This window comes from Ursus arctos, unplaced genomic scaffold, assembly GCF_023065955.2.
Source record: "Ursus arctos isolate Adak ecotype North America unplaced genomic scaffold, UrsArc2.0 scaffold_3, whole genome shotgun sequence".
Taxonomy (NCBI): domain Eukaryota; kingdom Metazoa; phylum Chordata; class Mammalia; order Carnivora; family Ursidae; genus Ursus; species Ursus arctos.
Genome location: NW_026622985.1, coordinates 16,460,433 through 16,484,526, shown reverse-complemented (window position 1 = coordinate 16,484,526; position 24,094 = coordinate 16,460,433). Strand labels below are relative to the sequence as shown.

At 40.5% G+C, this 24,094-nt stretch overlaps 1 pseudogene; it reads right to left on the bottom strand.

Moving 5' to 3' along the window:
• The window catches only part of LOC125281089 (actin, cytoplasmic 2-like), a 39,515-nt pseudogene that overhangs the window by 14,031 nt on the left and 1,390 nt on the right, over positions 1-24,094 (bottom strand).

Genomic DNA, 24,094 nt, shown 5'->3' with positions numbered 1-24,094 from the left:
ACCATATGCAAGGACCAAAGAATATGGAAAAACAAAAATCAGACAAGCGCCCTCTCCTGAGACTTTCACAGCAATTTGTTTTTGAAGGGGAACTTGGGGTATTTGCACTATGGGCTAATAGCAAAATCACTGGGAAGGAAGCGAGTGTTGTTAGCAATGTCTGTTAATTAACAGACAAGTCAGGATACAAGCTAAATGTTTACTAATTATGAGTTGGTTAAATAAAGTGATACATCCTTATGGGGTATATTCAGCCAATTATGTTCTGAAAAGAACATTTAATAACTTGGAAAAATGTTCACAAATATAAAGAGCAGGTTACAAAACAATATTTAGAAAAATATAGGTATGGAAAGAGGGGCACCTAGGTGGCTCAGTCGGTTAAGTGTCTGAGTCTTGGTTTCAGCTCAAGTGGTGATCTCTGGGGTCCTTAGATTGAGCCCCATATGGGGCTCCCAGGGAGTCTGCTTGAAGATTCTTACCCTCTGCCCCTCCCCCATTCTCTCCCTCCCTCCCTCTCAAATAAATAAGTTTATTTATTTGAGGGGGGATGGGGGGAGGGAGATGGAGCACCAGCAGGGGGAGGGGCAGAGGGAGAGGGACAAGCAGAATCCCCATTGAGCAGGGAGCCGGATGAGGGGCTGATCCCAGGACCCCAAGATCATGACTGTGCAGAAGTCGGACACTTAACTGACTGAGCCACCCAGGCGTGCCAATAAATAAATCTTAAAGAGAGAGAGAGAGAGAGAATGAGAGAGACAGGAAGGCTACAAACCAAAATGTTAATATTGCTTATCTCTGAATGATGATGAGTGATTATTATTACATTTTTTGTATTTTATTGTATATTTAAAATTTCCCCCAAATAATAATAACCACAATAATAATCCGACAACAAATTTGTTTTTGTAGAGCTATCTAACATTCCTGTTTTCTTCATGCAGTCGGCAAACTGGAGCCATCTCTCCCCAGACAAGCCACACCCATGGACTCCTCCCTGCTTTTAATAAATAGCCCCAGGAAGTCAGTCCCTTCCTTCCCTTTAGAAGGACCACAGGAGCACTCTGTTCTGCTTTTGAATTCAGCAGCTCCAGCATGTGCTAATTGATTTTATTCTGAGAATTTAGAATTAGGTAGTTGGGAGCTGGGTGAACTCTCCCTGAGATAATGAATGCAAATTAATGTGAAAGTGTATCCCCAGGATTTCCTGTAAGAATCTTTTATTACAGTGACAGTGAAGAGTTTTTACAAGTACTTATCATAAATAATGTATTGCCTCTGGTGGCAGGCTAGATCCCTTACGTGACTGTTACTATGGGAACATCAATGTCCATATACAGTTTAATTCTATTCCCAGAAGCTGAAATGAAAGTCGGCATTATCTTAATGTTACAGATGTGAGAATTCAGGCATTCAAAAGCTAAGTAGCTGGCCTGGATCCAACCACATGTCAGAGGACACCCAGGACACTTGTGGCTAGAGCTAGGAGCCTTCACATCATGTACACGTGACCTTGGTTTCCATGGACTCTCCTGTACTAGGGTGACACCAGGACAGCCCATCTGAAGCCTAGGGTGGGCACCAACAGTCTTGTTACCTGGACGCAGTTTACAGGAGGAAGAAGAGGGTGCCACTCCAAGACTCTGAATTAACCGTAGGGGTGAAAGTCAACAGACAAAGGCTAAGAGTGCACTTGCCTGTGACCCTTACTTTGCGCAAGCAGGAGAAGACAGGGCAAGCAGGAAGCGAAGGGACTGTATGTGTGCATGAAAGAGAAAGTGCTAAGAAGCATTTAGACAAGTCAAAGGAAGGCTGTTTCATTTTAAATAAATGTGGCACAGGGAAGAAATGCGGGGCTTATTTAGATGGAAAGGCTAAGAGGGTTTTTTTTTTTTAATTGTCACAGGGCTGGAGTGACAACAGAGTAACTTTGCTCCTGCTGTCTCCATTGTCACGGGGAATGATGACCCTTCTCCAGCTCATCTTCTAAGCCTCTGTTTTGGGTACAAGGAAGAAAAAAACATTGAAAAACCCCAGAAAAGCTACCTATGGGAAGGTCCTCATTTTAAGTGGAGGTGATAGTCTAGGAAAACAAAGTTACAGTCATATGACTTAACAAAAGAGAATTACTATCTTGCAAAATTGACATAAAAATCTACCCTCTCACGACCCATCGCTTTTCATCCTTTAATACTGTTTAACAATCATAATAAATAATACTTAATGATGCTTTACATAAATAACAAATTATTAATTAAAAAAAGACTCTAACACACCATGAAACTTTTTACTCTGGTCTTGGTGAAAGAATTATAGGTCACTCAAAACCCGGGGTCAACAAATATTTTCTTTGAAGGACCAGATGATAAATATTTTAGACTTTGCAGGTTAGACAGGATCTCTTTAAAAATGTAAAAATCATTCTTAGCTCAGATGTATGAAAACATAATTTGCTGTCCCCACCCTAAGCTTTGGCAACAAACATTAAGGGCCATAAAGGGCAGGACGGCAGAGCAGACAGGCCATCCATATCTACCTCCGTCATTTCCACAGACTTAGTCTGTCCTGTTCCCATTGTAGCTCCCTTAAAACAATGCCTAGTGGTCATTAGGCCTAAATATGTGGTTGCTGATTCAGAAAATGATGGCTGGGCTCTGACGGCTGGAGAGAAGTTGCAACTTGTTGAAAGTCTACCATTTGGTGCTGATTCCTTTCTACTAGGAATCTTAGTGTTGAGAGCCCACAGTAATAAGCCTTTGCTCTCTCCTGGACAACATGAGTATTATCAAGAATGAAATGACTAAATATTATGACTTATAGCACAATATGTCTTACATGTATGAGCATCTCAGTGGAAAAACGGTATTGAAAGGGAGTTACGCAACAGAGGCCTCTTTTACGTGCAAGTCATCCTGGATGGAGGAACACAGGTATTTCCTGATGGAGTGGAAGGAAACTAACAGTTCCTGAGCCAATTTTATGCTAATGCGTTTAACACATTATTTCATATAATCCACATACGTCATTACAAGGTAGAGGATATTACATTTTAGGGGTAGAGAACGGAGCTCCGTGAGACTGAATAACTTGTTCAAGCTCCAAAAATAAATGTGTAACAAACCAGGATTCAAAACCAAGCCTGCGTGGTCCCATCCAAACTTCAGGCTCCTTCTACTCTCCCTGACTATGGTATTGGTGGTATTTCTAGCTCTGCTGACCATTTGCCTTGTGACCTTTGAGATGATCACTTCACCTCATTCATTAGACACAAATATAAATAGCTACCCATCTCTCAGTAAGTTGAAGGAATTCATGAATGTTACAAAACACAGCACATAGCACTACCTTGCACTCAATAAATATTTGCTGAATTTGAATTATGTTGAACATCTGAATTGGCTGACACTCAGGAGAAAGGAGAGAAGGGTATGGAGAGGAACTGTTTGATTAACCTGAGAGGGAGGAGGAAAAAAGTATGACATGCAGTTAAATGATTACGTAGACTGGGGGTATAGGTCCAGACAAAGTAGGGTGCAAAGCAGGATCTAGAGAGCAGAAGAACTTGGGTTTCTAGGAGAACTAACATAAATGTTGCGTCAATTTTCAAAGGATTTTTGTTTTGCTTTTGTTAGCAACAGAGCCTTTCTTCAGAAACCTTATTTTGAAGCCCAGTATAGAAAACAAATACAGAGCTATTCTTAGCCCTGCTTTCTGGTTTCCATGGTGTCCCCTAAGGAACTTTTATAGAACCCCTCAGGCCAGCTCAGGGCCCGGTTTGAAACTTCCTGCTCTTCTATCTGCCTCCTCCCTCAATGCCCCAATCAAACACAGTATTTTCAATGGATGAATGGTGCCTGTTCCCTTTATCCTAATGCTGGTATAGAGATCAACTCTGTAGAGTGCGTTCTTGCTGATGGTTGTCATGCTCGGAGATGGGGGTGACTTTGGGCCTGGTCTGACTCCGGCTTCCGACGATGGGGTCAGGAATGTGCCTCTCTCTGTTTTATGATACCGCGTTCTCTGTGAAGACGCCATTCTCAAGGTAGTTCTTTCTCCTCAGGACAGATGTGGCCACCAGCAGTTTTGGACTTCTATCATCCCTAGTATCTACAATCTCGGGAGAGCCTGACTCTTGGTTAATAACACAAGACCTCTTGAAGGATCTGTGCCCATCAGTCATGTGCTCATCCTGGTGCAATTACTATGGTTGGAGTCATGCAGAATGATGACTGGCCAGGCCTGGTTCATGCACCCACCCCTAGGGCCTGGAGGAAGGCCAGTGCCACCAGCACACATGGATCAAGAAGGATGGGTGTGATGGGTGATGTCCCAAAGTAATACCGAGCACAGAAAAACATATGCCCCCTCCAGAGATCAGAGCCATGATCACCATGGCGAGCAAGCCCAAGATGGGGAGATTTGAAGACCAGGCTGACTGAAGTAATGACATAAGAAAAAGGTAAAAGTAGAACTCAGGCCTAAGGAAGCAAAGAGAAAAGGAGAGAGAAGTGTCCTGTTAGTGTGGACCTGAATTTCCACAGGGGAAAAAGTATGTCTTCAGTCCCTGAAGGAAAAGCAGGTCGATTGTGAAGCCATCCAGAGGACTATTTGTCATCAGGATAAGATGAAAAGTGGTCAACAAGTGTCTGCATGGGGAGGTTGTGTGGGAACGCAGATTATAAAGTCACTGGGGAAGACTTCAAGACACATTTTTGAAGTGGTTCAGTTGCCAAGGGTGAGAGGGTGGAAAAGAGCAAGACTCAAGCCTCAGGAGTAGAGCGATTTCTTATTTATTTTGGACATACTATCTAGAGAGAAACATTTAGAGTGTTGACTGGCCACAAATAGAACTAAGCCAACCAAAGATAAAGACACATCCATGGTAGTGTGGCCCAGCGGTTAGATGCTCAAGTTCTGGAATCAAATAGATCTAGGTTTAAATATTGACTCCTCCCCTCATGGGGGGTATGACCTCGACACATTATGTATTCTCTTTGGACCAAGGCTTCCTCATCTGGAAAATAAGGATGATAATAGTTTCTAGTTCATGGGCTTTTGTGATTTAGGATTAACAGAGATAACATTTGCAGAGAACTTTGGACAGCAACTTGCACATAAGTGTACATAAATATTGGTGTTCACAGGATTTAGAAACAAAACGGCTGATACAGTCAATGCAGATATTATATAAATGGTGATATCAAAACATGTAGCCTAAATCAACTGAGGGGAAAATTGCATTGCCTCAGAGGAAAAAAGTGGGAAAGAAGAAGAGAGAACAGACCACTGCAAAGAAGTGACCAGGATACCTGATTTTTTTACTTGAAATAGATAAGTCATTGCAATATATTTTTTCATGCATGCATTCCAGAACTTTTTGCTAAGGGCCATTAAGTGTTAGGCACCATGTACAAGGTACCAGGGATATAAGAAAGAGGTTAAAACTCCCAGCCTTAAAGAGCTCACAGTCTAGAAGAGGAGAGAGAGAAGAACATAAATGATCAGAACAGTGTGATGAGAATGACATAGATTTGCTCAGAGTGTGTGAGGGAGCAGGGCAGTGAGCAGCCAATTCCACTGGACCTTCTATGGCTCCAGAGGGCATTCAAATATGATCTGTTTTATACATTCATGCTGGAAGTGGAACTCAGTAATATATAATCTTAGAAGGTCACATCTAGAAACAAATCTGGCAAATGTTAGTAATTGTTGAAGCTGGAGGATGGGGATTCTTTCCATTATTCTCCCTACTTTTATGTATCTTTGAAAATTTGCCTTATGCAACTTATCTTTTTTTACCGAAGTATAGTTGATACACAACATTACATAATTTCAGGTATACGACAGAACACTTCAACAAGTCTGTGTGTTATGTTATGCTATGCTGTCATGCTATGGTCCAGCAAGTGCGGACACCTTCTGTCACCACACGGCCCTACTACCATATCATTCACTATATTCCCTGTGCTTTAATTTTCATCCTTGCAACTTTTTCATTTCATAATTGGAGGCCTGTACCTCCCACTCCCTTCACCCATTTTGCCTACCCCCCAACTCCCTAGAGCTTTTTGAAAATGGCATGTGAGACCTAATTTCTCAGAGCCAGAAAAGAGCAGTTAGGTGAAGGAGCACTTGGCAGCAGCCATAATCAGGAATTTATAGACTGTTTGACAAAAGAGGAAAATTGTGCCTCACTTGATATGGATGGAGGAGTAAATGGAACAAAGCAAGGGGCAGGAATCTGGGAAAGACAACTTACGGCAGTGATAGCAAGGGGAAAGGGATAGAAATGGAAAGACAAATGGGAGCAAAAAGGAAAAACTAGTAAAAATCAGGAACTCTGAATACCCACTTACCAAAAAAAAAAAAAATAATAATAATAAGGGGGGAGAAGGAAGGAAAGAAAAAAGAAAATATGCTGAAAGCAGGTTGGGGTGAAAGCATTATAGTGAAATTGAATGACAAAGGTTAACACACAAGTAAAAAATATTGTCAGAGATAGAAAGGGATTCGGATTCTGTTCCAAATGAGGAATCGTGAAAAACAAAAACAGAAGGATGCTCCATGAGGAAACCAAGCACAGAGGGAGAGCCAGAGTTCCACATGAGCTATCCCCAGGATGCTGATGTAAGGTGCTGCAGTTTAAAGAAAACTTTCAGAGTGAGGTTAGGTGACTTTGGGGGAAGATCCATATATATAAATTCATTCTTGACAAGTTCATTCATTCATCTGTTCATTCATTCATTCATTTCAACAAATAGTTCTTAATCTTGTTTTCTGGCAATAAATCGACCTGTCAATCACATTGCTTAGAGCCTAATAATGGAGACAAACAATGAAACAAGCAATTCTAAATAAACTGTGATCGATGCCAACATAGGTAAGGGCATGTGTCAGGCCCTCACGGGGTGCCTTCATTCCCATGCAGGGTGTTTCCCCAGCTCAGGGGCTGGCCCGTGGACTTTGTAGGTACAAAAGCATGATCTGCTTCCATGCCTACATCCTTCTCTTGGGGATGGACACACCCTAGCCAAGCTCACAAAGGCACAACCACCAAAAGGCCAATTTCCTGACTTAGGGTAAGAAAAATCAATATGAACGATTTGGGTATTTGTATTTTCTGATGAACACATTCTTTCATGATAGAGAGATTAAAGTGAGAATCAGATTACCAGCCCAAGATTACTCAAAGAGAATGGACCACAGCAAAGGCGGGATGAGCTGGATGAGCTTAATGCCCAGTGTCACCTCTAAGTCATTATCTGCCTCACAGAAGATACTGGTGTTCATGGGTCAGAACACCATCCCTCTGGCCACTGCTAGAGGAGCTGTCATATTCTATCTTTCTCAATATCCCTTTTATAGACTCCCCTACTTTTATGTACACCTTCATTCTCCAGACATTGTACAATATAATTAACTAAATGTAATCTTTCTTTAATCTTTCTTTAATCTTTCTATAATCTCAATCCAGTCTTGCCCCTGCTAAGGTGATTCACAAATTACTCAAATTCTATTTAGGCACTCAAAATCTGTTGGGTCCTCTCTATGTAGGTCTGATCTTACCAATAATGTTTAATTATTCCTATCTTCTTGTTCAAAGTGTAATTTAATCTCATTTTGCACTGCCTGTTTTCCATGTATTAGATATACTCTCTAGCCAGCTAAGGTTGGGTTTGGCCAATGAATGGGACATCAGAGATCAGAGGGAAGGAGGAAAATGAGGTAGGGGTATTTGATCCCTCAGCTCTCTTCTTATGGGGTCACTGCAAATAGGCTACTTCTCCAGACCAATGATCACAGCTTTTATTGCAAGGGTCCTCTCCGTTTCTGAGTTTTTGTAATAGCTCTCATCCTTTCCCCCTTTGGCCTTGGGGTGATAACAATTCTCCAGTATTGCTAGTCCCAACATAATTCACTGTACCTTGTTGGTCTCCCTAAATCCTGTCTACACCATTGTAACAATCTCTTTATTAAACTTTCCTAATTTCCTCCTTCGGACATGCCATCTTTTTCCTGTTGTGACCCTGATATGGGTTGGTGTTGACTTTAAATCCATATATTACCAATGGGTGGTAAAGGCTGGAGCACAAACATGTAGCTAACTAATTATACAGTGATAGAGACCCAAGGAACTAGGAATTTAATCTTTGGGGCTCTCAAATGTTATGTATTATTACTTTCCTGAAAAATAAATGAATGAAATAAAATAGAATATTGAGTTAAAAAAGAACCTTAAAGAGTGTCAAGTTTCTAGGCAATGCATAAAATTGAGGCAGGTAAGGCTCAGTGGCTCACCAGCAATCACAAAGTCCCTTAATTACAGAATCGAGAGTAAACTGGGCTTTCTGGTTCCTAGGCCTCTGCTACTCCTCTTCCCCTTGGCATATTATTTTGATTCCTTGAAGAAGAAAGCAACATGGGTGTCCTACAATTCTCTTCTATCAAACAAGAATTCTAAAAAAGGGAGGAAGAAGGAGGTAGGTGTGGTGATTTTAAAATATGCCCATAATTTCTTTGATAATTCTCCATTCAAGTGGTAGAGCTAGATTCCTCTCCTCTTGAGTCTAGACTGGATGTACTGACTTGCTTCTAACTGACAGAATATGGTGGAAGAGATGGTGTATCATTTCCAAGACTAGGTCATAAAAGGAAATGTGACTTCCTCCTCCTTGCTCTCTCCCTTGGACACTTGCTCTGGGGAAAGGCGGCTGCCATGTTGTGTGGCAACTTCAGTAACTCTCTGGAGAGGAGGTAAGACCAACCGTCAATAGCCCTTTGAGTACACCATCTTGGAAGCAGATTCTCCAGCCCCAGTCCAGCCTTCAGATGATTACAGCCCCTGGACTTCAGTCCAGAGCCAGAACCACCCTTCTAATCTTTTCCTGAATTCCTAACCTAGAGAAACTATGAAACAATAAATGCTTGGTGTTTTAAGCTGTTAAACTTGAAGGTAATTTATTACACAGCAATAGTTGATGAGTAAAGAAAAGAAGACAAAGGAAGGCAGAAAAGAGAAAGAAGGGAGAAAGAGTTGTCAGAAAAAAATGCAGCTTGTGAAATACTCTTGCATAGCACAGCCAAAAATTGTTCAGAGAACAACTACATAAAACAGAAGGCTGATGAGTTGGGGAGTTGCCGAATCAACATATTTGGAGCATAGAATGTCATGGTTTTTATATGAATACAAAAAAAAAAATGTTTCATAATTTAAAAACTTGCAAAGTGCCACTCTGGTCAGATCATGGTCTGTATAAGCCCGATGTTCTATTTATGATGGCAGAACAAGATGTTGTGGGGGAATATGAGTACTCTGTATGGCACGAATCTCTGAAATCACGATAATTTATCCAACTAATGTCAATATATGTATGTATACAAAAAGACCCTTTTTTCAATATTATTTTCTATCCTCTTTTTTTTTTTTTTCTCTAAAGCTGCCTCCAAGCTCTGAGAGTTGATCCTTCCATCTAAAATTCTTGTGACAGTCTTTGCTGGAAGATCTGGAAGCCCAGAGGCTAAAGGAAACTCTGCTAATTCAATGATAATATCTGGGGAGGGAATGGCTATTGGAGACTAGGAAGGCCCTGTAAAATACCCAAAGTTACAGTCATTAGCCATCTCAACAAAAGATTTAATCTCCTCGAAGATCAGTTGTTTCTCTTGTCAATTCTATGGTTTGGGCCTTCATAAAAGACACACATTCTTTCTTTCCTTTTTTTTTTTTTAACTTCATTGTTTTTTAGTAATCTCTACACCCAGTGTGGAGCTCAGACTCAGGACCCTGAGATCTAGAGTCACAGGCTCTTCTGACTGAGCCAGCAGGTGTCCCTATACAAGCTCTTCTTGCTCCATAAAAACGAACCTCTCTTTCTGTGGCTTTATGTGACATCTAATACAGGATGAGTGGTCCTCTAAACTTTCTGCTGAAAGGCCCCTAATTGCTGCTTCTGATATTTGGTGGATGTCATTCATCCTCAATGTGGATTATTTCTTTTATAATCCTTGATTCCTTTTCCATTTAGCTTTCGTCTTCTCAGACTGAACAACGGACAAACATTAAAGGAAGAAAACAAAAATAAAGACATACAAAGATCATAAAAAGTAAAGCTGAAACACTTGTGAGCAGAGCGTAACGCTGAGTTGTCCAATCGCTATGCTGTACACCTGTAACTAATGTAGCAATGTGTGTCAACTATACTTCAATAAAACAAAAAAAAGGAAAGTGGAACTTTTTTGAATGGTGTTGTATAAAAGCTAATAATTTGCTCCCATATAAGCAAGGATGTGTGTAAGAGAGTAGTGGTGCTTCATGCTTGGATCAGAAGAGCAGGTGAGTAAAATGCCGAAGCTAGTGTATGTGAGATTGGGGAGCGACCTCAGGTCATGATATAGAATGGCAAGGAGGAGGCAGGCAGGCTGGGGCGGGGGGGATCTGTGTGTGACACCAAGGAGGCAGCCAGCAGAGTGGGAATCAATCAAGGAGAAAAAGAAATCACTGAAATTAAAGAAGACATGAGCAAGCAAGTTTATGAAAGGTGAAGGAGGGTGTTGACTTCTGCAAGTTACATCGAGAGACATCCTGTCCGACAAAAGTCAGATAAAGGAGAAAATGGTCCAAGGTTTGATAGACAGCTGCATAGCTTGCTAGCTAAGTGAGAAAGTAAATAAGTAAGCACGTAAATTTGTGTCAGTAAAAAGAAAAGAGGAAAAGAGGGTAATAGAGTTCACTACATGCTGTTTGTTTTCCCCAGAAAAAGGAGAAGTCTGTAATACCTTGTGAGTGACAGCGAGACCCCTAGAGGATGACCGTCCACGTGGTCCAGCTCTGAAAAGAGAACCTCCTCTGATTATGCAAGTCTTCGGGGGCAAAACAGGACTCTGTCTGATGCTCTGGGGTTGCATGGTTTATTTTCCTAATGGGAGACTGGATTTTAAGTGGCACAGGCAAATGTCTGAGAGCTGGAAAGCATAATAAAGTTCAGGAGGGAAAAGAGAGTTCCTGGAACAGATTGGCTTACCATTGCATTTGCAAATAAGTCCCCTACTGTTAAAATCAGCCTTTGGCATATATATTTGGTTTGATTCTGGAGAAAAGGGAAATAATAAAATCCATGACACCAATGCTTTGGACTATCTCATTTAAGGAAGCTAGCAGAAAAATAGCAGTAATTGGAGGTACTCAACATTTTTGGGATACAGATTACAATTTTTTTTTCAAAATCTCATTGCAAAGGCTAGTAGTAGCAAGTGACCAGAATCATAGCTCTGACCTAAAATTATGCTACAAAAAGAAGGTGACAGACTTGACTTTCCAGCATGTTCAAATCAACAACACAGTGACCAAAAAGGGTCTGAATAGTGCCTTTGTCTCAGGAGACAGTCGTCAATACAATGAGGCATAACTCTTTTAAAAATAGAGCCAGCATATGGGTTGCCTTCTAACTGTGTGAAATATATAAAAATGCTAAGAAAATGTGATTAGAATTCCAATACATTATGGATAAAGCTTGAAATAAGGCAAGAATATTCATGCACCCCTCTGCAATATGCATAACAATAGAAACTGAAAATACACTGCATGGTAAAATGCTAATGAAACATTAATAAGCAAAAATTTCTGTGCATAATCAGTGAAAGTAGAGGGTTATTAAAGATTGGAAATCTACTGTTTCGGGAAAAGTGAAGCTATATAAATAAAGAGGACAGAATTAGAAACGGTAGAGGCAATCTGTTTTGTGTATCATAGGATCAAGAGAAAATAATATATAAAGTATCATCCCAAATTTCTTTTAAAAAATACCAGCTGCTGGCTCTGGATATTGGGAATATGGGAAATTCTATTATTTTTTCTTTAGGCTTTCTTGTTTTTCAAATAATCTCATGTCTTACTATTTAAAGTATCATTTTTAAAAATTGTGATGCAGATTTAAGGCCATATATCATTATGAGGATGACAAGAACAGATGGATTCTGTTTTCATTTTGGTGACAAATATGCAGGTCTAGATTCAGTGTAAACAACTATAGAGTGATTGAGACAGAGAAGAGGAAAACATATAAAAAGAATGAGAAAAGAAGAAATATCTTCATTAGAATTTTAAGAGTGATTCTTTAAAAGGTGAAAGGATACAAGACAATATTTGGAAGAGATATTAAATAAAAAGAATATTCAACAGAATTGTTTTCCTATAGAGTTTAAAATTTTAACATGTACGTGCATTGTACAGCATGTTAAGTGTTTCTTTTGAGACATCCATGGAATTATAGAACTCTAGACTTAAAGAGAATCTTAGAGATTATCTATTATCAATTCCTTCATTTTATAGAAAAAACGGAGACCCAGAAAGGCAAAGTGACCAAAAACTAGTTAGAGAGAGCTTGGGATTTTTATATAGGAATTCAGCATTCAGGGCTCCTTTTACCTGCTTTGACTGTAGTGTACGCTGCCTGTGGGCACTGCAGTCTTCCTCTTACAACTTCCAAAAAAGACTAAGAACATTCATTAGGGTAGGCCATGACATGATAAAGACATATTTTAAAGGGATATGTTCAAATTTTCAAAAGTGGAAAGGATTAGATAACTAACCAGGAACTAAAAGAAAGAGAAATTGCTTCCGGAATGAAATGGAGAGAATGGGGGTTGGGGGCCACAAGGGACGTCAATGAACTCAAACTTACAAAGTATGAGTAAGAGAGACTAACCAACCCAGTGAGACTGGTCTTGAATCAAGGGAGGGAATAGATAAAATGAGGGTAGAAAATGGATGGCTGATGAAAACGATGATGTTCGAGGTGTTTGGGTTCTCTGTTGGTAGAAAGATGGCTAATCAGAAATAATTTTTTACGAAGAGCCAAATAGCAAAGTGTTCTGAAAGTCATAAGTGGAAAACAGAAGGTTAATGGGATTTTTCTGTTCAGAGAAATATCACTTAAATCCAAAATAGGAAGTAGAAAGAGGGTAGAGCAATTAGGAGATGTGTGACAGAGGACACTGAACACAAGACCCAGAAACAGGTTGGATTTTCAAGGAATTATTTGACATGAAAAAGTGCATCCACGCCTTAGGAAGAAAATCCTCTCTAAATGAGTAGAAATAAAAATGTACAACCACAACAAAAATGTATGACGAGTTGGGGATATTTAAATTCGGGTTTCTGTTATATTAACAATGCATAAATCTGAACCATAAAAATGAATAGAAACTCATCAAGATATAAATAATAATAATGAAAGAAGAAAGGATCATCTCTCGATAAATATTACGATTGTGCGGGTTTCAAGTTTCCTCTGTTTATATCAGCCAGAAAAAGCGTTTTAAATTAGAAATATTTATGAAGTTTCGTGACTAAAGCAGTGGCAGCTGAAAAGTTAAAAAAAAAAAAAAGAAAAGAAAGAAAGAAAGAAAAGAAAAAAATAGACTGTCAAGTATTTTCTTCCTGACTAGCACTAACCTGCCTGTCCCACTTCCCAGGAGAATCAGAGGCTCTTGCAATTACACAGTCAAGGGGGCTGGGGAGGACCACACAGGAGCCCGGCTCACTGCGGGAGGACGGGTTCTCAGGGAGGTAGTCTGAGGGAAGATGGCTACCTTTTGCCAACGGCTGTCTCTGGAGGCTTGGCTCTGAGCCAGGGATCTGCATCATGCTCTCGGCTGCTCGCGCTCTGGCAGCCCAGCGGCTAACATTCTCTGGCTGTCTTCAGTAGCAAAAGATGGCGTGTCTATACCCAACCTACATACCCAGCAATCAACAGAGGACGCTCACCTCCAAATTAATTAGGTCTCCTCGTCTATACTCTCTCAGACCCTCCTCTCTTTCTGCATAATTGGTGCAATCTGTTTTCTATGTATTTAACTTCAGTCCCCCCCCCCCACTCCCACCCCCACCAACCGGAATATAAAGACAGGAACGTTTTGCTTCTATCCTAATTGTCCCTTTGTGTAACTGTATCTCCCCGCCCGAGCCTGTGCACAGGAGAGGTGCTAACAAATAATGTAGACCTCATGGAAGAATTCCCTCGCAGATAGCCACCCCCAGCGACTGAAGGAAACGTTCCTTAATCTCCGTCAAACAGGTAACTTTCCATATTTTTTTAATCCTGGGAAATGGTTGCATTTCACATATCTCTCAAGGCTTCTTCTTATTCATTTTGCTTACTGCAACTCTCAGCATTAATATTTTTGATTCATTGGGATGTGCTCCAAAAATAGGAAATCAAATCTAAACACATAAATTGGCTCAGGAAGCAGCATCCTGAACATATTATTATTCTTATTGATGATGAACTCTCTGCCAATAGCTTCCCATCCTCCCTGGATTATTGCGTGCCAAAAAAGGCATGCTTCACAGAGCTCTTAGTTCTTTAAGTGGCAGCTTCTATTTAAATCCATAGATAAGGCTTGTCAGGCTGAGCTGCTCTTAAAGCATGAACTACTACTGTAAAGTCACATTGCAGTAGAAACAATACTTTTGGTAGCTTTCCATGTTGCTTTAATCCTTTCTCATTTTTCAGAAACCTTGTGAATTTAAGGGCCTGGTTTAAAAGAAAGTTCAATGAAAAAACAAATCAAGTACTAAGCAATAGCTAGAAATGACATTATAACGTTAACATCAGACATACCAGCACACGTGAGCAGTAAATGTATTTGGTATTCTAATGATTACGGGATCTACTTTGATCTAGTCTTTGAGATATCACGGGGAATACTATATGCTTAAATCTTTGTTCAATACTTACATTTTGTGGAGTATATATGATTTGTAGCTTGTGTCCAATCTTTTAAGACAACCAGCTTATCTTATTAGATCCATGGTGAACAACGCATTTCCTGAGAAAACAAATCTTTCATAGTCTTGAAGTACCAGACAGTGCCTGGAAGAAATGATTTAACAAGATTTAACCTTAGGTGCCCTCACTGAGTTACTATGATTCATTTCAGATGTTATCTTAATTTTCCCATCAACAGGGTAATGTCTTAAAGGATGAGGTCGCTAAACTGCTCTACAAATATGTCTTTCCGATTGATACAGTTTATATATATCTTGCTGATTCTGTGTCTGCCACTAAATAGTTGGGAAACCTTGGGAATGTCATTTTTATATCCATCTGGCCTCGTTTTTCTCATTTACAGAAGGAAGGATTTGAATAAGATCAATGGTTTAAAGTATTTGGCAACAAAACCCTTTCTTCAAATAAAATATTTTGTCAAAGCCTGAGGTATGGAACAGAATATGGCTTCAATTAACATGGCTTGAAAATCACTAATATAAATGCTATCTTACGTCAGTTTGACTATGAAATATTGTAATTCCCATTAATAGAGTCATGGTTCATATCAACAAGTAGTCACTGAATGTCTACAGGTATTAAGTTCAAGGATTCTGCTGTATTCTGTGCAAGCCAGGCCATTACCCATTTTTGCCAGCAGATGATTTTCCAGAAGGAGACCACAGAATCCCACAAATAAAATTAAAAGTTATACTATAAGTACAAAATGGTACACAAAACAGGGAGTGATTACTTCTGGCCAGGGGATCAAAGAAATATTCATGAGAAGGTGGCAGCATTTGACCCGGGTAGATGTAGGATTTTTGACCCGGGGCAGATGAGTGTTTCCAAGTGGGGCAAACATAGTAACCGAAGGTTTAGAGGTAGGAAATTGAAAGACAAGTTAAGAGAAACACAGTATTTCAGTTTGGTTGTGGTATTAACGGCATGATGGAGACTCTGAGTTAGAGCTGGGAAATTAGGTTGGAATCATATTATCTGAGTCCTTGAATTTCAAGGTAATGAGGTTTGTCTTTATTCTCTAGGAAACAAAAAGTCATTGGAGATGGGATTTTTTTAACTTTGTTTTTGTTTTTGTTTTTAGCAGAAAATGACATAAACGGAAACATAGCTATAAAAGATTTCTCAAAAAAATGTGTAACTAAAAGTGGGGAAGACTGGAGACAAGAAGGTGAATTGGAAGACAACAGTCCAGCAAGAAGTGTTGAAGATCCAGCCTGGTATAGTGCTAGGGATGGAAATGTCTCACCCTAAAATTCGTATGTTGAAGCCCTAACCCCAATGTGGAGATAGGGTTACTGAGGTTAAATGAGGTCATAAGGGTGGGGTCCTAATCCCATCGGACTGGTGGTCTTACAAGAAAAAGGAGAGCAGTTACCCTTTCCAAGCTACATGGGACTCAGTGAGAAGGGGGCTATCTACAAGCCAGGAGGAGAGTCCTCACCAGAACCTGATGGTGCCTGCATCCTGATCTGACTTCCAGCCTTCAGAAATGTGAGAAAACAAATCGCTATTGTTCAAGTCACCCAGTCCATGGTCGTTTGTTATGGCGGCCTGAGCAGACTAAGGCAGACAGTGACATTAGGGATGGCAGGGAGAGGACAAATGTCAGCAAGTCACCATGGAAATAGAATCAACAGGATTTGACAACGAACCCACTTGGGAATGTGAGAGGCAAAGGTCAACAGTGGCTCTGAGTCTAAGTCAGTGACTAGAAGGTGTTATGCTGCCATTTGCAGATTCAGAGAACAGAGGGGGAAGAACAATTCTGAGGGAGAAGAGCTTAATTTTTGTTTCTGGTGAGTATGGTGATTGAATTGGCAACATAACCATGCAGACTCTTCTAGCAGCAGGCAAACAGAACTATGGATTTGGTGGTTAAGAGAGATGACTGAACTAAAAATATGATTCATTTTGGAGTCATCTGCAGAAGCATACCACCAAGGACTGGTCATGGGTGAACAAAAACATTCATGCACGAAAAGATCTACATGATCCCAAGTCTACCAAGAATGATATCTATCTCCTTGTTTGCTACCTAGGCCTGGCTTACATGTGATTTTTACAAATTCTAGACCTTGTGCTATAAAAGAGAGTTGGGAATGTAGAAGATCTACCTTTGAACTGGTAAATACAATGTAGTTTAAACACCCCAAGTAACCCCTTCTGCTTTGATACATGTGTAATTTGTTTCTGTTGGCAAGAAGACCAAACAGAATTTACGAGGCCATACAGTTCAACAAACAAGATACTATGACCCTGAAGCAGAGTAAAGGGTCAACTGTTCTTCAAATAAAGCACACACTAGCTCTAAGAGAACTGAAAGCAAAAATGGAACATTCTATCCCATAGGGATGCTGATTAGCAAGAGAATTCTACACCTGGGAATCTTGGTTCTTGCATTTCACAAGTGACAATGGAGTAACTAACTTATAGATGATAAGGAAGGAAGGAAGGAAGGAAGGAAGGGAGGGAGGGAGGGAGGGAGAGAGAGAGAGAGAGAGAGAGAAAGAAAGAAAGAAAGAAAGAAAGAAAGAAAGAAAGAAAGAAAGAAAGGGAAAATAACTGAAGTAGAACAAGATTATTATAAAACAAAAGAAAGTTTCACAAATATTCACCTAAGTGGGATAATAAATAGGATATTTAGCGAATACCTTTACGGTCCTTCTTGTAAAAAATGGCCACCTATCTTAAGCATAACCGGTTTCTAAAATTCATAGAACTTGAAGATGCAGGCTTGGGATTTCCCACAGACAGACCACTAAATAGGGACTAGAAAATCTTAGCCACATGGTCTCCTGAACCCAGAAATATAGAGTTGCACGAAACATGGGGATTCCTTTAACTTAATACCTGCTATAGAAATTCATAGTCTTTAACAAATATGTGTATATCATTCTCATTTCCCAGAAGCAATGACTATCACTTATTTAAGCTATTTCTTTTGCCATTTAGTGACATATTTCTACATTTTATATATATGTTACTATTTCTGGACTCTCCAATTTAGACATTTCTGTTGACTTCCTGTTATGGAATGTCAGGATTTAGTGCTCTCGTTCCATGCTCCCACAACAGAGACACACAGACACACATTGTTCTCTTTCTCTTTTTCTGCCCAATTTGGTCAGACCACACTTTATAGTTGTATCGGTTCTCACTGTTTCCATTGTTATGACTCCATAAATCCTGCTCATGGTGGAACCCCCTAGTCTTCTTTGGTTTTATTTCCTTGCCTATTCAACCTTCTGTTTTCCCTGGAGTGGTTTGTGCTGCTGTTTTCTTTAATTGACTGGTTTTCTCTGGAACTATCATTTATTCATTTCCCAAACTCTCTGCCAGAGGTGTTGTTTTTCTCAATATAATCAAACACATTAGATAACTGACCAGTGCCTTTCTTTTGCCTTGGCAATTTCCCTCTGCATGTCTTTGATTTCCTACTTCATTTGGACCTGGTTGATCTCCAGACCTGCTAACAGCTGCTGCCCCAGGTCGCTATTCATGTCGATCCTAAGAATTCCCTTAGTCTTTCTTCTGCATGCATTGCCCTCCCCCACAACTTCTTTCTTTCTTTTCCTCCTCCTTCCTTCTTTTTACTCAATAAATATTGAGTGCCCACTATGTTCCAGGCATTGTTCTCGGTGCTGTGGATAGAGCAGAACTAGTAATAAAGACAGCAGTGTTGGACATGTTGAACTGGAGGTAGCTTTTAAACAACTCAAGGCAGTTGGACATAGAATTATGGAGTTCAGGGAGAGGTTAGGGCTGGAGGCATACATCTGAGAATCATGCACATATAAATGGTATTTAAAGCCAGTGGACCTGATGTGGTTACCCAGGGAGTGAATGTGAAGAAAGGAGGTATCTGGGATGCATCAATATTTAGAGGGAGGAGGGAGGATATAGCATATCCAGTAAAAAAGAATGAGATGTGGTCAGGGAGGTAGGAGAACCAAGAAAAAGTGGCGAAGTGAAGAAAGCACTTCACATGCTGCTTACTTCCTCAAGCTAGCAAGGAAACTCCCTGCCCATCAGGGAGGCCCCAGTCCCTCTTTACGGGGTTTTCAGCTGATTACATCGAGCCTTGGATAACTTCTCGATTGACTCAAAATCAGCTGCTTTGGGACCTTAATTCATCTGCAAAATCCCTTCACTCTTGCCACATGTTATCGGGTAGAAGGAAGCAACAAAGTCCACTCACACTCAGGGAAGAGGATGCTACAGGGCTTGAATAACAGGGGGCAAGGGTCAGGGGTCCCCTAGAGTCTGCCACTGAGAGGTTCAGTGGAAAGGGAAACACTGATGACTCAGAAGAGAGGTGGCCATCGCAGAAGCAATTTCCTTGCATCGGTCAGAGGGAACAGGATGGAGCACAGGTAGACAGAGCATAGCCATCCGAGTTATCAGGCAGAAGGTAGAGTATGTGAGTCCAGGCGCAAGGAGGCTGGTTGATGTGGGGGGGGGGGGTGCTGATGCTAGTTCCCGTCCCTTGCTGGATCCTCTATATTCCTATTCCTCGGGCAATTTCCTTGTTTTCATAAAACTTATTCCAATTCTTGAGAAAGGGTACAGGAGTTTGTATTCTCTAAAACTTGACATGTCTGAAAATATCCTTATTTCTACCTTTAATTTGCTGGATACAGAATTCTGGGTTGGAAATAACTTTCCTTCAGCATTTTCAAGATATTGTTCCATTGTCTTCTAGCTTCCAATGCTGTTGCTAAGAAGTCTGATTATAGTCTGATCATACTCTTCTGTTTATCTATAACTGTTCTGAAATACTGAAATTTCTGTGTCATAAGACTGGTGAGGGTGTTTTTATTTACTGTCCTATGGGGCTGTCCACGGGCCCCTCCAGTCTAGAAATTCATATCCTTCAATTCTGGGGAAAATTCCTGTATGATTTCTTTAACAATTTTCTCCATTTATCATTGTTTCTTTCTTGAACTCCTGTTTTGGTTGTTGAGCTTTCTGAGCCAATTCTTTAATTTTCTTATTTTTCTCCTTCACTTTCTAGGTTTTTCTCTTCCGTTCTATTTTGTGATAAGTTTCCTCACCTTTATCTTGATCTATTTTATGGATTACATTTTTACTATCATAGTTTTAATTTCTAGGAGTTCTTATTCCTTTTATTTATAGAATATTGGCCATAGAGCCAGACTGCCTGGGGTCCCATCCCAGTACCATTTACATGCTGTGTGATCTTGGAAAAATTACTTTATCTCTCTGTGTCTCCATTTATTCATGGGCAGTGTAGTAATATACATGTCATAGGGTTCTTGTGAACATTCAATGAGTTAACAGATACAAAGTGCTTAGAATAGTATCTGATAAATAAGCGTTAACAATTGCTATTGTTATTGTATATCTGAGGATATTAATGAGCTTTCAGAATTTTTCTTCTGTTCACTGTAGTCTTTACTTCTCTAATTTTTTTAGTTCATTTATTTTGGTCCCAGTCTTTCATACTAAAAGTTTTCTTGGAAATTGATGATTCCTACCTGAATTCATGTTTATGAGGTGTGTGGGGGTGGTGGTGGGTATTGACTGGTGAACTTCAAAATGGGGTGAAAAGACAAAGAATTGGGCCCTCAAATATCAACATCTGTAGGTCTTGACTCCAGAGCTGGCCAAGTTAACTAAAGAGGAATCCTCTGATTTCCTGCCTAGAAGAGTGTATATTTGGTTCGCAGAATTTTGGGAGTCCAGTGGGGGAAAGAGGCCACTGATCAGTAGTTCACCAAATTAGAATCAATCCCTTTCTCCTCAATGCCGCATCTTATCCCCACAATCAGCTGTGCAAGTCTCAAGTCAACCCCTCTCCCTCCTGCTGGGAATGAAGGAACACAGTTGCTCGCCTATGTAGGGCAGAGGAGGGCCAGAGGGTGGACAGTGTCATCAGCTCCTTCTACAAACATTTCACTAATCCTCGCTCCTTATTGCTTTTCAGGGGCACCCGGTGTCTCCGGGTTCTGTGCTTTTGCCCTCTGGGATACAAATGTGATCTTGCTTCTCACTGGTTTCCTCTCACTGAGCCCTCACCCAAGCCTAGGTTCCAGTATTCTCCAGTTTGCTAAGTTAGTTCCAAAATTTTAGTAGACAACTCTTATCTGCTCTTGTCTCTTTTCCTGTTCCTTTTTCTTTTTTTCCATTTTATTTATTTATTTGAGAGAGAGAGCCAGCATGAGCAAGGGGAGGGGCAGAGGCAGAGAGATAAGCAGACTCCCAGCTCAGCAGGGAGCCTGACACGGGGCTCGATCCCAGGACCCCAAGATCAGACCTGAGCTGAAGTCAGATGTTTAACCAACTGAGCCACCCAGGCGCTCCTTCCTGTTCCTTTTCTAAAAATTAAACAATTACAACTTTTTAAAATTGTGGTAAATTACCCATAAAAAAAGTTTACCATCTTAACCATTTTTTAGTCTATAGTTCAGTAGTGTTAAGTATACTCACATTCTTTTGCAACCAACCTCAGAAGTTTTTCATCTTGCAAAACTGAAATTCTTCACCCATTAAACAACTCCCTTTCCCCCTCCCCTCAGCTCCCGACAGCCACCATTCTACTTTCTGTTTCTATGAATCTGTCTGCCCTAAGTGCCTCATTTAAGTGGATTCATACAGTGTTTGTCTTTTTTGAGCGGCTTATTTCACTTAGCATAATGTCCTCAAGGTTCATCCATATTGTAGTATATGTCAGAATTCCCTTCCTTTTTAAGGCTAAATAATTGAAATTTTTTTATTATCATTTTTACTTTTTATTATAGGTCTCTTGTTCTTTTGTCCTTATGAGTTTATATATATATTTTTATTTTCCCCATTCCTTTAGCCATGGTTTCAGTGGAGCTTCAGGAAGCAGAGATAAACTCGTGAGCCCGACCTTGTCCTTAAGAGGAAACCCATCTCTTATTTATGAAATGTAGCATTTAAGGATATATTCTCAGTTGCTTTTGAGAATCTCCTTTGCTGTACAAGACTCCTTAAAGGAGAACAGTATAATGAAGTTGCATTTAGTCCTCATTTAGCCAGAGAGAAACTTATGCTTTGATGATAAGCAGAAAAGTTACTGCAAGCAATTGTCTTCTCAGTATGAATCAAGTGTAGTGGATCCCCAAGTGTGGTCCCCAGACCCGCAGCAGAAGCATCACCTGGCAGTTCGACAGAAATGCAAATGCCCAGGCCCCCCTTCTGACCTACTGAGTCTGAAAAGCTGAGGGTTCAAAGCTGCATCTAGACATGAATCATTTTATTTCATCTTAGTCCAAACGTTTCCAAGATTTCTGGGCTATGAGGTGGCCATCTTCATAAGTCGTGAAGGTGCATATACCACCGACAGTGCCCTTGTTTGTGACTTTTCTGTTTGCTGAAGAGGTAGGTCTTGCTGTGTACTTTTTTATGCTACCCAACGCCTTCCATACCCTGCACGCCACTGGCCACACTGACTCAATCAGGAGAGAACCTCTCACACAAGGCCAGCCCATCCACTGGATAGTAAAGACCAAATGCACTGGATTCCCTCTCTTCCGGATATGAGCTAGAGACACCAAAACCATAGTTGGTGCTGAACTGCTAAAGGTATTTAAACTGAGAGAGACGGCCACAGTGGGCTCTGTGTAAGAACAACCCCCATGTCCTTTCCATTTGTCTGTCTCGAGTGGGTATGTATTCCTCGCACCAAAGCACCGTGATCGGAATTCATATTAACTATTGGCAAGAAATGCTGTCTGACCGATTGGTCACAGTTATGGTAATCCATGGTAAAGCTTGCCTAAACTACGGCTTGTCCATGCTGGCGTCCTGTGTTGCCAGTCGCATATAAACAAATTGATGTCTCTGTCCATTATCTATTCAATTTTCCATGTGTGAACACAAATCTGGTAGCATTCTTATTTCATTCCAATGCTGAGCTCTTGGAGTTCTTTTGCGATTGCTCCTGCTTCTCTGAGAAACTGCTGAAAATTGCTTTGTAAATCAACAACCAAAGAATCAATTTCAGTGATGTTCTTTTAAAGAATCCAAAGATAAATAGCCCCCAGAGGCCACTGTCACTACACTCCAAGGTTTGGAAGGAAATATTCCGAAAATGAAAGCAAAGGAAATCACAACATATTACCCAAATGGTTATGGGGTAGTGAACAAAAGCCAGAGTAGGAGTTTAGAAGTGAACGTTTGTTCTGAGAACAATATTAACATAATAGGACAACCAGGATCAAGCTTTAATTTTTCAGGTCATGGTTACTGATTTAAGAATTGATGCGAATAAAAATCGTTATCAGAGAGCTGTTTGCAAAGCTGTTTTAAATCCCACATGTCTTCTTTTAATATTATACTGTTGTAGAATATCCCAGGTTGGGAGAGACCATATAGGTCATCTAATCCAATTATGCATTTCATGCCTGACTCACTTCTATACCCCTAAAGAAATGACAGCCACATGACCCTGGCATTGCCATTGAGACAGAGCCACGCACCATACCTCATACAGTAAATCTACAAAAACAAAACAACGACAACAAACTACTCCGAAACACAAAATATGCCACTTTGAAATACGGTTCTTGTAAATGTTTGGAAAAGTAGCTCTTTTTTTTTTTTTCTTTTTTCTGTCATTCCTGCGGGAAAGAGTGTTAACCGTTTGGCAGATCCTGATTATTGCCCCCAGAACTGGTTCTCAATTTCCAAACGTTTGCTTGGCACATGACTGCTCAAAATAAAGCTTACAGGCCCAAGGTCTTCTTATGGCTACATGTTTCAGTCCTATTGCTTTGTTACAAACTATCCCCAAACTTTGAGGCTTAAAACAACCTTTGTACAATGCTCACAGATCCTGTGGGTCAGGATTTGGGGCAGGGTGTCACAGAGCTGGTTACTTCTGCCATCCTGGCATGACTTCTTTCGAAGCAGTCACAAACCCATCGGGATGCAAGAGGAGAGGAATTAAGATTCCAACGCTTGACAAGGGGAGTGGCAAGGCCACACTGTAGAAGAACACAAGGGACAGGAGATATTTTTGGAGTCACCTTTGGAAAATGCAATCCACCACATCATGGATGAGGCCGTCTTGACTAAATTCTGGCCAAGAGGGTATAAGAGGAATTGGCGTGTTCAACTTCCTGGAAGTGTTCTGAGGTGTGTGTGTGTGTGTGTGTGTGTTTGGATGGGAGATGTGGGTAAGGGGGGGGTGGAATCCCTTTTTTTCCCACTTTTCTCTTGGCTTAAATATGAATGAGATGACTGAAGGTAGAGCAGCAATTTTGGACCACAAACTGAGGATTACAGAGCAAGGAGCTAGAAGGAGCCTGGGTACC